Source organism: Equus caballus, chromosome 22 (assembly GCF_041296265.1).
Source record: "Equus caballus isolate H_3958 breed thoroughbred chromosome 22, TB-T2T, whole genome shotgun sequence".
NCBI classification, from domain to species: domain Eukaryota; kingdom Metazoa; phylum Chordata; class Mammalia; order Perissodactyla; family Equidae; genus Equus; species Equus caballus.
The window spans coordinates 45,612,642-45,626,212 of record NC_091705.1 but is presented as its reverse complement, the minus strand read 5'-3'; the positions used below and the strand labels follow the sequence as shown (position 1 = coordinate 45,626,212).

The window sequence follows — 13,571 nt, the reverse complement described above, 5'->3', positions numbered from 1 at the left end:
GACTCAAATGGATGGAAAACTTGCGTAATCCCCCCAGCATGTTTTTCAAAACTCCCAACGTGGGTTTTCATGACTTGAACTTGTCATCATAGTATTTTGAGATGAGATGCACTGAAATATTTAAAGAAATTTGGTTGTAGCCAAGGACAACTGAATACCTTTGATTTTTTTTTTTTTTTTTTAACATAAGGGAAGGAGTAATAATTTGGTACCGTTTCCAGAGAGGTTGCCAGTCACAGCTGGGAAAGATACTGTTTGTTTCTGGCAAGTCAGAAAAGAACAGAGAATCTGATCTTGAGATTTCTTTTTTTTCTTCTTTTTCATCTCAGTGCTTTTCTTCCTGACACGGAAAGGTTTGTCTTTTTGACAGGCTGATGGAGAGAGCGGCGCATCTGTGACCCGAGGAGAGACTGGAAAATCTGTGTCGTCACAGCGAGCTCAGATTTTGCAGCTTCAGTGTGAATTTTAGAAGCGATCTTGCTAAAATATGCCTCTCTGAGTGGGTCCTGTGACCAGCTCGGGGCCGGGCGCTGGGGACACAGGGAGCAGTCTGTGAACCGAAGGAACATTTGAGCCCACCGCTGACCATGGAGGGGAACAGATTCAATGCCAAACAGGGTCTGTCAATAAGCAGCTCTTACCCTTGGTCTTAGAGCTGTGCTCCGAGGCACCGACTTCCGAAGAACCCCAGAGAGAAGGCAACAGTTCCAAGTCCTGTACTTTGCCCCCTGTGATGACATTTCTGTGTCTCACTATTTGTAACGTTTGTGTTCCCAGTTGCTGTCCACAAACACGGGGCTCGCCTCCTACCCCTCGTATCCAGCTCACCGCCCGGCACACAAATGGCAGAACTGAGGAGACAGGAAACGAAGGTCCATATCCTGAGATGGAAATAGGTACACCAGGTGCGTGAGTCCCCGGGGTCGGCGCCATCACTGCAGGTGGACGCGCCAGGCTCTCCCCTGCTCTGCGAGGAGGGCTCAGCGTCTGCCAGTCTCCCAGCAGTGACAACAAGCGCCTGGATTCCGTAATTCAATTGAGGCGAAGAACGGGGAGAAACGAGGCGGCTGCAGTTTATGGCAAGGAATCAAAGAGGATGAAAATAAGAGAAGAATTCACGAGAGGAAGAAAACTGCAAAACTGTAGACCCACCAGAGCGAGGTTCTCATCCTCTCACACAAGCTCCCCCCGCCCATCCCGGAGAGGCCAAGCTCAAAGCCATCACCAAAGTGATTACTCACCATCCGCTGGATGGATCGCTCGGGCCTGGGGAGGAGGAGGAAAAGGAGGGAAGTCAATTGACAAACGCTAGGGTCCACTCCTCCCTCACTCCGCTCCACGAGCCCAGAGGGGTTTAATTTCCCGGTCTGATGCTGTGGAGGGAGAAAGTTTGAAAAGCCTTCAAAAATGTTTAGAAACTTCCTTAAGCCTGAATTTTTGAAATTGTTTTTTTATTTTCATAAAATGTGGTGTTTATAGTTTGTCTGTGCTTCTCATTCTTCCTGCTTCCTGGGGCCTTTGCACAGGGCCCCGCTTGAACTCAGCTTCATCTTTACTTAGCAGCAGAGTGACCCTGGGTGCAATCGCTCCTTGTTCCGCGCCCCGTGGGCTCGGCTGTAGGAGGGGGATGGGGGAACCCGGCTCTCGTGTTCTTGCAGGGCTGGGGAGGGAAGTTTGCGAAGCCCCTCCTCAGAGCCTGGGGCATGCCCTGCCTTAGCTGGGGTCGCTGCAGCCTGTAACTTCGGGAGACTAATTACAAAACTGACCTCTAGGAAGGAAGTTGTTGAGGGGGGAATCCAGAGGAGACACAACCAAAACAGAAATGGGAAAATACTTGTTGGTTTTCTCTTGTAATGAATAACACTAATAGGTCACATTTGTACTCTGTGTTGGGTTACAAAGTGCTAAAACTCATTATCTTGGGCGTGTGTGCGTGTGTGGGCGTGTGTGTGCGGTCATTCCCACTTTATACACCAGGGAACCCAGGCTCAGAAAGGTTAAGTCACTTTCCTGAGGCCTCACAGCTAGGCAGTGAAAGTGTACCCTGGACCTGCTTTCCTGCCTCTTACTCCTGCAGACCCCCCAGGCTGCTCATTACAAGGGTAGTTGTCCAATTTCCTGAAGCTGGGAGCTCAGAGAGAGGAACCCAAGAGTTTGAGGGCCCCAGAGTTTGTGGCTATAGATTAATACTTGGTGCACAAGGCTTTAGGCAGACGGTTTACAAATCCAGGGAGCATTTATGGGTGACCTACAGAGGGAGAGGACAAAGGCCCTAGTGCCTGCCCGTGGAGCTCTGTGTGGCTGCGGGGAGGGGAAGGGTGTGGTCACAGAGGCAGGAGGGAGCCAGGGGAGGTGGTGATAGGTGAGCCATTGTGAGAGTGCAGCCAGGTGGTCAGTGCTGGTGGGAAGCCGAGAAGGGCGGACCCTCTGCAGCGGAGGCGCAGGGAGAGCACGCGTGCTGGGGAGGGGGTCAGCGCAGGCAGGGCCGGAGGAGGCACGGCGTCTCCGCGTGGGCTGCAGTCTCTCCACTCCTCTTGGCTCGTGTTGAGGTTCCATGGCAACCTTCTGAGTCTGCACACGATTCCCCGTGAGAGCAGCAGAAAAACTTAAGGAACTCCGGCTCCTCGAGATCCTTATTAACAGCTCAAAAGCCGCAACTCGAGTTTGAGAGGGCTTGAAGGGAAGAGCTGCGTTTCTAAACGCCCTTGCACTTTCCCTGAATCTCCATCGATGCTGTGAGGGTGGAGGCACTGGGGTAGCTCTGACCCCATATATGGGAAACAAGCTCCCTGTCAGCCAAACACGTTGACAACAGCGAGGTTGGAGCTGGGAGAGGAGCAATTTGACAACAGGGTTAACGGAGTGGAATGTTTTTTGGTTGGAATCTGTGACTTTTTGTTCCCGCCAATTGAATGGAAAACAAAAATTTTGAGCAGGCTCCAATACCCGGCTCCATGCAACTGCTCCATCCATGCATCGGGATGCTCCAGACTGGAGCCACTGCGCTGTGACATGGAGTGGAGTTTGGGGGCACCCACTTGCTTCAGCGTTCCAGTTTTTAAAAACAAGAATGGATTTCATGGCAGTGAATCCGGGCTGGCTTTTCTGGCAATTATTGTTGTACTTCCGGGATGGCCTGGCATTGGATCCAGTTTGGGCAAGTCTCCTCACTGACGGCACGGAAGTCACGTGCGCCTGCCGAGGAGGCGGGCACGTGTGAGGGACGGGGCTCACTGAGGGGGAGGGTGCACACACAGGAGGGCGCGCACGCTGAAGTGCGTGAAGGCTGACGGCACGGATGCGGATGTGCAGCCAGGTGGGGTGCACATGCTGAAATGGGGTGAGCGTGAGGAGAGGGACACTCTGGGTGTGTCTTGTGTGAATGTGCCAAAGCAGAGTGAACCCCCTGGAGCAGGTGGACACCGTGAAGGACTCAGGACTGGCTGCACCTCAGTTAAACCAGCTGATGCTAGTTCCCACTCCAATGGCCCCTAGGGTCCTGTGGTCACCCCCAGGAAGGACACTCCTGGATGGTCATTTCCGTGAGGTGGGAGGATGGGCGCTGCTCATCCTACTGGGCTTGAGGTTGTCGAGAAGGCTTTCCCCAAATGCCCTGCCTAAAATATCCCAGCTGGATGGGACACCTCTCTCCCTTCCTGCTTCCCTTCTTCCCTCCTAGCACTTTGTGTACCCAAGGTATGGAGTGGCATAAGCAAAATCTGACTAAAGGGTGGACTTCTTTGAGATGGCAGCTGTATCTTGCTTATCAGCTTACAACCCTGTGTGTAGGGCCTTTTCCACTCATCTGTTCACCCATTCATTCATCCATCATTCGTCCACCCATCCATCCACCCATCCATCCGACAAACATAAACAAGCACCTGCCATGCCAGGCACTGGGCTTGACACTGGGAATAAAACAACAGAAACGGTTCATGCTGGAACGCCGGTGCCTGGTATCCAGTAGGCACTCAGTAATGTTTGTTGAATAAATGTGTGACAAAATAAATTATATGAAGCTTAGAAAGCATGTCCATGTCCTCATAAAGAACTGGTAAAAGGAGGGCTTTACAATTTGGGGGACAGTCGCATGTCCAGCTCACATGAACAGCCCGAGGCGGCCCCCCCTTGGTGGACGCGACGGGGAGGAGGCCGCTGCACCTCCGGAGCTGTGACCAAGTTCTGCGAGACAACAGAGCCCGCGAGGAGGCGCTTCCTGCCCCGCCTGCCCAGCTGCCGGCGCGTGGCTGAGCCTGTGGGGTTTAGGATGACAAACTCCACTCTGACTGTGCTGGTGACAGAATGGAGGTAGAGACTTCGGGAAAGCACACGTGAGGGCCGGGAGTGGGCAGATTGCCGAGGGTGGGTGAGACAAAGGAGAGGTCTGTGTATGGGGGTGTCGTTTGAGGAAATGAATAACATCCTTGGGGGGGAGGAAGAAGGAGGGTGAGGCGGTCTCTGCCTGTGGGCAGAGTGGCCCTCGTTTTCACCTGTGGTGAGCCCAATTCCATTGTCTTCAGAGCCAGGAAAAAGCTGGAATGTTTCCCCAATGAATGTGTTTTTGCTACATGCATGTATGGTTTGAGGGTGTGTGTGTACATGTCCCTGACTCTGTGTGTGTGTGTGCACGTGCATAAGTGGTGGAGTGTGGCAGTACATTGTGTGTGTGAACACAATGTCTTTGGACGTGTGCATGGAGTTCTGAGCTTGCAATGTATGTCTGTGTCACAATGACCGTGTGCAATGCATCTTGAGCAGAAAGGTGGGGCAGTGTCTGAAAGCCTGAGTGCCAGACAGACCAGGGTTCAAACCTGGCTCTAACGCTTACCAGCTGTAGGGTCTTGGCTTACGATGAAACCACTCTTTGCCTTAGCTTCCACATCTCTAAAGTGGGGCTGATAGTAGCACCAACTTTGTTGAGTTGCTGCCAGGATGAAATGAGACACTCTGTGTCAAGACCTTAGAGCGGTGCCTGGCACGTAGAATAGCAGATGTCTTTGGTGCCCTGACTCATAACCTCTTGCTTCCCCTATAATTTCAAGTGTGTCTGCTGCGAGTTCCAGGAAAGCTTTGACTTGCCTCACCATCATGGCATCTCGCCTTCAGGTGTGCCATGTAGCTTTAATTACTGCCCCTGCCCCGAGATTCTTTGATGCTGCAAACCCCTGGTGGGAACCTGCTCATCAGGCACACACATTCAGCCTCAGAGTACAGGGGAGTTAATACCCTGGGGGAAACCCTCAAGCAATGGGAAGTGAGAGCTGACGGTTAAGTAGTTCTCCAGTAGATCCTGTGTCAGCAGCTCTGAGAGGCGTCCTCTTTCCGCTCTTTAAAGATGTCGTTCCACTGCCTTCTGGCCTCCATTGTTTCCAAATGAGATGTCAGGTGTAACTCTTGTCCTTGGTTGTCTATACATAAAGTATCTTTTTTCTCTGGCTGCTTTCTAAATTTTCTCTTTGTATTTAGTTTTAAGCAGTTTAACCATGATGTGGCCAAGTGAACTTTTCTTTGTATTCATCTTTTTTTGGAGTTTTCAGAACTTCTTGAATCTGTAAGTCTATGTTTTCCATCAGATTTGGGAAGTTTTTAGCCATGATTTATTCAGATACGTTTTCTGTTCCAGTCTTTCTCTCTTCTCCTTCAGGGACACCTGATGTACGTATGTTAGACTGTGTGAGTCTGTGCCACAGATCTTAAGGCACTGTTCGTTTTCTTCAGTTCTCTTCCGCTCTGTTCTGCACATTAGATCATTTCTGTTGATCTGTATCAAGTTCACCAACTCTTCTGTCATGTTCAACATGGTATTAAGTACCCTAGGGAATTTTAAATTTCAGTTATTACAATTTTCAGTTCTAGAATTTTCGTTTTGTTCTTCTTGATAATTTTCATTTTGCTGTTGAGAGTCCCTATTTTGGCAGTTATTAAGAACATATTTTCCTTTAATTATTTTTATAAAATCTGCTTTAAAGTCTTCATCTGCTAAGTCCAACATTTGGACCATCTTGATTCTGTTTCTATTGGCTGATTATTTTTTACTTTTTACTATGGATTACATTTTCCTCTTTTTTTGTAGGTCTAGTGGTTTTTGATTGAATCACAGAGATATGAAAACTATATTGTAGAGACTCTGGATTCTGCTATCTTCCTCTGGAGAGTGTTCATCCTTGTTTTTTCAGTCAGTTCAATTACTGGCTGATCTCGAAGTTTTTTGTAGGCTTGATTTTGCTACTCTGTAAAAAGGATAAGGTGTTTTGTGAGCTTCTCTTAATGAGACTTAACCTCCAGCACTGCAGACCCCCTGTAGTCCTAATGAGCTTGACTATGTCTTTGTTAAGGAAGCTCTGGAGAAGGCCCTACTCTATGGTGTGGGTCCCACTCCTGAGAATAATGTGATGTCTCAGCTGGATGACAGGCATGTTAATGAGGTCTTAATAATATCTGTGCACTCTGGAAGGGCAAGAGCTGCAACATCTCTGGTATTGTTCAACTTCGAATATGCCTATACTCTCATCCACATAGCAGCCTCTAATTGGCAGACCTCAGATAGTCCACAGCCTTTGCTCAGTTAAGGAGAGGCTCCCCACATGGACTTCTGGGCCCATTTGTCTGCACAGCTTCCATATTTACGATGTCCCAGTCCACAGGTAGCAGCTGTTCCAGTTGCCTTTACCTCTGCTTTCTGCCCCCTCAGCTCAGGGGGACCACCATACCCTACAGAGGTTCCTCCTGCATCATGGCTGAGAAACGTCACTAGTTACACACTAGGCATTGCTTGAGCTCACTTCACGGGTTTTCCTTTTCTTAGAGGCTGTAACCCTGGGCTGCCTATTGCCCACTGCCTGGAAATTGTTGCCGCGTATATCTTGTCCAATTTTATATTGTTTATGGGGGGAAGACTGGTGCAACACCAGTTTGTCTGTCACGGCCAGAAGTAGACGCTGAGAGGCATTTTATATGCTCCTCAGAAGTGATACTGAACCCACTTAGCCTCTGGGAGGCCTTCATTGTGGTGTTTTCTCTTTCCTTTTCTTCTGTTCCCACACGCATGCTCCCTGGGATTGCCTTCCAAATGTGTAACTGTGCACAGCTCCTTCTCCCAGGCTCTAGTTTTTGGGGGAACCAAACGAAGACACAGAGCAAATGTCATATAGATGTAGCTCTTGTTACAAGAGCAGCATATCTGTGATGGCACGCAGAACGTGTGTCTGCAGTCTCTCTGTGTGTGTTGTGTCTGAGTGTGTCCCCCAGCAGTACATGTGCACTTTGTCTTCCCTGCGTGTCTGTGTCTCTCTGTGTGAACGCACAATGCGCACTTGAATGTCCAGGTTGGAAAGACACTGCAGACAACAGACATCCTGAGAGGCCGTGATTTTCACGAAGTCCAATTTTTCTTCTCTTATTACCTCTGTTTTTGGTGTCATATCCAAAAAGTTATCGCCAGATCCAATATCATGAGGGTTTGTCCTATGTTTTCTTCTAACAGTTTTGTTGTTTTGGACCTTACATTAAGATTTTTGATCCATTTTGAGTTAATTTTTGTATATGGTGTTAGTTAAGCATCCAAATTCATTCTTTTGCATGTGGACGTCCAGTTTTCCCAGCACCATTTGTTGAAAAGACTCTTCTTTCCCCACTGGATGTTCTTGGCACACTTATCAAAAACCGTTTGACCATATTTGTGAGAGCTCATTTCTGGGCTCTCTATTCTATTCCATTGGTCGGTCTGTGTCTATGCCAGAACCACGTTGTTTTGATTACTGTAGCTTTGTAGTAAGTTTTGAAATCAAGAAATATGCATCCTCCAGCTTTGTTTTTCCTTTTTAAGACTGCTGTGGCTATTTGAGGTTCCTTGAGATTCTATATGAATTTTAGGATGGGTTTTCTATTTCTGTAAAAAATGTCATTGGGATTTTGATAGGATTTCATTGAATCTGTAGATTGCTTTGGGTAGTACTGATAACTTGACAATGTGGTCTTCCAGTACATCAACATGGGATGTTTCATTTATTTATGTCTCAAATTTCTTTCAGCAATATTTTCTAGTCTTCGTTGTACAATTCTTTTACCCCTTTGATTAAGTCCTAACTATTTTATTCTTTTTGATGCTATCGTAAATGGAATTATTTTCATAATTTCTTTTGGGCTGTTCATTGTTAGTGTAAAGAAATGCAACTGAGTTTTGTGTGTTGGCTTTATATCTTGTTACTTTGCTGAATTCATTTATTAGTTCTAACAGTTTTTGCGTGGAATCTTTGGCGTTTTCTACATATAAAATCATCTGATCTGTGAACAGAGGTAAGTTTACTTCTTCCTTTCCAACTTGGATGCATTTTCTTTCTTTTTCTTGCCCAACTGTTCTGGATAGAACTTCTAGTGCTATTTGGATAGAAGTGGTGAAAGCGGGCATCCTTGTCTAGTTCCTGGTCTTAGAGGAGAAGCTTTTAGTCTTTCGCTAGTGAGTATGAGGTCTTTTCTGACATTTCCCCTGGGCATGCATGGTCACTTTCTAATTTTCCACATGTATACAGCCTTTTTTGAATGTCCTAGTCTTTAATGTCTGGCTCCCCAAAGTGGAAAAAGACTAAAATGATGGGTAGGAAAAAAAGTGTCCTGGTCCTTTAAATCCCTGGAAGTCACTTCTCTTGGAGAGAAAGGGACTTACAACAGCTGGGGGAAGCTCAGCAAAATGGCTGCCTGTCTCTGTCTGCACCTCTGGGATCAGAAGCAGCGATCGGAGCACAGATCCCTGATATTTGGAGCACAGGGTCCTTTTTGCCCACTCTGGCTTCTGCAAGCTGTGTGCAAGCTGCTCCAGGAACACGTGCATGGCCACCTGCCGTTGGGCTGGAGTGGGGCATGGGTAGCTGCTTCTGGACCAAGAGCTGAAATGGACCTAAATTAACCAAAATTTGCTGTCCAAGCCTTCCCTTGGAAGTTGCAAGCTTTCCATGGACCCCTGAGTTCCAAAATAGTTACATCAGACAGATTCCGCCAGTGCAGTTGCTGTCTGGGTGGGGAGACAGTTTCCGACTGCTTCCTACTCTGCCATTTTTCCCAGAATCCTCTGCATGACCCCTTTACTTTTATCCTGTCAGAGTCTTTGTAGTTAAATTGTGTTTCTATTGTACAACATACGTTGGGTCTCGTTTTTATCCATTCTAACAGTCTTTGTTTTTTAATTGGTGTAATTAGACCATTCACATTAAATTAATTATTGATATAATTTGATTAATATCAACCACGTTTGTAACGGCTAGCTAGTGATTGCCAGAGGCTTCTTTTCCTGCCTTCTCTGGTCTTAATTGACCATTTTATGTAATTCCATTTAATCTCTTCTCTTAGTGAATCAATTATACTTCTTTTTAAAGCATTTTTAGCAGTTGCCCTAGAGTTCACAATATAAATTTTAACTATAGTGATGCACGACATGACGATGTTTCAGTCAACGATGGACCGCATATATGACAGTGGTCCCACGAGATTAGTACCATACAGCCTAGGTGTGCAGTAGGCTGCCCCATCTAGGTTTGTGTAAGTGCCTTCTGTGATGCTCACACAACAGAGAAGGCATCTCACGATGCATTTCTCTGAACAGATCCCTGTCGTTAAGCACCGTATCACTGTGTGGAAGTCCACCTTCAGTAGTTCCGTAAAGCTTCGTGTGTGATGCAGATACTTCATAGCACAGTCCTCTCCATCCCTCCCTCCCAGCCCCTGTGACATTGCTGCCGTTCATTTCCCTTCTCCAGGTGCTGTAATCACCCAATACAATGTTACTATTTGCTGTGTACTAAATTGTGCACCCCTGCTTCCATTTCATATGTTGAAGCCCTAACACCCCGTGAGATTGTATTTGGAGACAGAGCCTATAAGGAGGGAATTAAGGTTAAATGAAATGGTGAGGGTGGGACCCTGATCCTACAGGATTAGTGTGCTTATAAGAAGAGACATCGGAGAGCTCGTTTGCTCTCTCTCCACGAGCACACACCAAGAAAAGGTTGTGTGAAGACAAAATGGTTGTCTGCGAGCCAGGAAGAGGGTCCTCGCCTGAAACCGAATCTGTCGGAACCTTGATCTTGGACTTCCAGCCTCCAGAACTGAGAGAAAATAAATGTTTGTTGTTTACACCCCCTTCCCCCACTCTGTGGTGTTTTGTTATAGCAGCCTGAGCAAATTAAGAAACTATTGTTACTTTAAACAGTTATCTTTTAGATTAAATATGAATAAGAAAAGTAAAAGATTTTATTTTATTTTTACTTATTTTGCTGAGGAAGATTCACCCTGAGCTAACATCTGTGCCAATCTTCCTCTATTTTGTGTGTGGGCCACTGTCACAGCACAGCCACTGATAGATGAGTGGTGTAGGCCCGAGTCCGGGAATCGAACCTGGGCCTCTGAAATGGACTGTGCTGAACTTAACCACTAGGCCACCAGGGCTGGCCCTAAAAGATTTTATTTTTGTTTATGCCTTCTCTGATGCTTTTTCTTTTTTAAAAAAAATATCTATGCAAATTTCTGACCTCTATCACTCCCCTTCTGCCTGAAGATCTTTTAACATTTCTCACAGAACGTGTTCACGGACAACACCATCCTTTGGTTTTTGTTTGATGAGAAAGTCTTTATTTCTCTTTCAGTTTTGCAGGATAATTTGTGTGGATATAGAATTCTAAGTTGGCCCTTTTTTTTGTTTTCATTCAACATTTTAAATATTTCACTCTACTCTTGTTGCTTGTGTGGTTTCTGATGAGAAGTTTACTGTAATTGTTATCCTTGTTCCTTTAGAGGTAAGGTTTTTCTGCCCCTTCTGGTTTCATTCTTCATCTTTGGTTTTCTGCAGTTTGAGTATGATCCACCCAACTGTAGCTTTTTGGTATCCTCTGAGCTTCCTGGGTCTGTAGTTTGATATCTGTCATTAATTTTGGAAAGTTCTCAGCCATTATCTCTTCAAATATTGTTCTTCATTCTCTTTCTTCTTCCTCTGGCATCTTAATTACATGTATCTTACATCTTTTGGAAATTTCCCACACTTCCTGGGTGTTCTGTTCTGTTTTTATCATCATTTTTTCTCTTGGCTTTTCAGCTTAGGAAGTTTATACTGATGAATCTTCAAGCTCACTAATTCTTTCCTTGGCCATGTCCAGCCTGCTGATGACCCATCGAAGGTATTCTTCCTTTCTGTTAGATTATTTTTGATCTCTGGCATTTCCTTTTGGTTATTTCTTAGTATTTTTATTTCTCTGGCTTCATTCTCCATCATAATGCATGTTGTCTACTTTTTCCTTTAGAGTTCTTAATATATTAATCATAGTTATTTTAAATCCTCTGCCTGATGATTTCAACATCTGTGTCATATGTGAGCCTGGTTCTGATGCTTGCTGTCTCTTCAGACTGTGTTTTTTTGTTGTTATTGTTTCCTTTTGAGTTGCCTTGTAATTTTTTGCTAAAAGCCAGATGTGTTCTATCAAGTCCTGGATATTGAGGTCAACAGGCCTTTACTGTGAAGATTTATGTTATTCTGGCTTAGAGTTGGGCTACGTGTAATGTTTGCTGTAGCCGTAGGTGCCAGAGGCTTCAAATTCTTCTAGTGTCCTTGTTTTTAAATTCCCTCTTGACTTTGAACTTCCCTAGATCCGCCTCCTCAGAGACAGCCTGTGTCTTGGAGCTCGATGCACTGTTATACAGGAGCCTGTTGGTGTGGTGGTAGGATGTGGGGGTGGGGAGGGTTCTGTGATCTTCAGGTTAAACCTCCATTCTTTTAATGGGCCCATGAGAGTGGCCTGTGACCTTCACAAGTGTTTCTCACCCATACCTCCACCCTTAAGTGAGACAGGAAGGCCAGAGGGGGTTGAAGGGAGAGGAATGGCCTCCCCCCAGCTGGGATAAGGCTGGCAGTCTTTCCCCGGAGAGCAGACCTTTGTATGGAGAAGGCCCTGAGTGTACCTCACAAGGATTACTCTTTCCCTCCAGGAGGGGATCTCTCTTGGGTCTTCACAGTGAGAAGCGTGTGCACTTCCCGGAGATAAAGCCCATGTGATTGTGGGCTCCTTCTGAGACTGCACCCCCAGGAGGTCCTCACTCTTGGCTACTTCATGCTCGGCCTTTAGCAACTCATGAAAATTACCAGTTAACTGTTCCCACTAGTTATGGCTCCAGCAGCTTCTGCGTCAGGTGGGCACGGCTCACCTGTGACTCTGGATTCATCAGTCTTTCTGGAGTTCAGAGTGGCACTTTATCTTGAAAACTCAGTCTCTGATTGGTCTAAGGAAAGTCATTGATTTTCAGTTTGTTCAGCTTCTTTGTTGTTGTAAGGATGGGAGAGACGACGTCCAAGCACTGTTTACATGTCGGAGCTGAAACTAGAAGTCTACGGTATTTTTCATATCATGGAACACTTTTTCTCTTTTGGTATGTTTTGTTTTGCTAGACCACCAAGACAATGTTTGGAAGGAGGGAGCCAACAAATGTCACTCACCAGCAGAACATCTGATCCTCTGCAGTGGCGTTGCCATATATTTCACTTGTCATGACAACCCTATGCCAAAGGGATTGACACCCCAATTTACAGGAGAGAACTTGGTGAGGCTAGCCACCCGTTCAAAGTTACATGGCTCGCAGGTGGCAAAGCTAGGTTTCAAACACGGCTCCAGTGACAGAGTCCTTCCCACGAATCCAAGCCGCAGGGCCCTCTCGGCCTTGTCTTTGGTTGAGACGTAACTGAGCTAATGAAAATGTCTGTCTTTGCAGTTGTTTCTCACATCCATCCTAGTGGGTCAGGCCTTGGGAGTTTTCAACACCAACTGTGAGCCTGGGCCAAGACTTCCAAAGACAATGCTTTTATTCCCTTGAATGAGAGTCAGCAAACTTCCTGTAAGGGGAATTTAGTAAATATTTGCAGCTTTACGGGTCACGTGTCTCTCTTGCAATTTACTCAGCTCTGCCGTTCTAGCACAAAGCATAGACATTACATAAATGAGTGGGCGTGGCTGTTTCAACAGAACTTTATCTGTGGACACTGAAATTTGAATTTCATTTAATTTCCACACATCACAAAATAACACTCCTCTTTTGGTTCTTCTCTGTCTGTTAAAAATGTAAAATCTGTTATTTAGCTCAACAGGCGTACAAAAGCAGGGGGCCAGCAGGATGAGGCCCACGAGCGGCAGTTTGCCCTAAGTCTCACAACCGTCTGTACCAGGGTTAGGATGAGGGTAACACAGCTAATAAAACAGTCTCAGAGAAATGATAATGATGATAATAATAGGTATTTATGAGACAGGCACGGTGCTAAGTCCTTTATATGTGTCATCTCCCTCAATTCTCTCCGCAGCTCTCAGAAGGAACTATCGTTATCATGCCCATTTAACAGACGAGAAACTTGAAGCTCAGAGTGTCACATACTCACCAAGGGACAGAGCGGAAATTCAGGCCATCTGAGTGGCTCCCATCGCTTCTGCTTTAGGGGAAGATGAGGATGGGTTGGAACATAACTGGTAATGAAACCTGAAACCTGGGAGAGATTCTCTATCACTTATTAAAAGGATGGAAATAAAGGCTTTTCTCTGGACTCAAAA

General features: G+C 46.1%; 1 long non-coding RNA gene across 2 annotated transcripts in view; it reads left to right on the top strand.

Moving 5' to 3' along the window:
* LOC111770043 (uncharacterized) overlaps nucleotides 1-13,571 on the top strand; it is a 27,347-nt gene extending 13,776 nt beyond the window's left edge. Inside the window, exon 7 of one of the 2 annotated variants that reach the window (XR_011430830.1) lies at nucleotides 13,328-13,571. This is a non-coding gene — a long non-coding RNA (uncharacterized lncRNA). Of the gene's footprint in view, nucleotides 1-370; nucleotides 1,482-13,327 lie in introns of those variants that run through there. The other variant, XR_011430831.1, reaches the window with a different exon arrangement.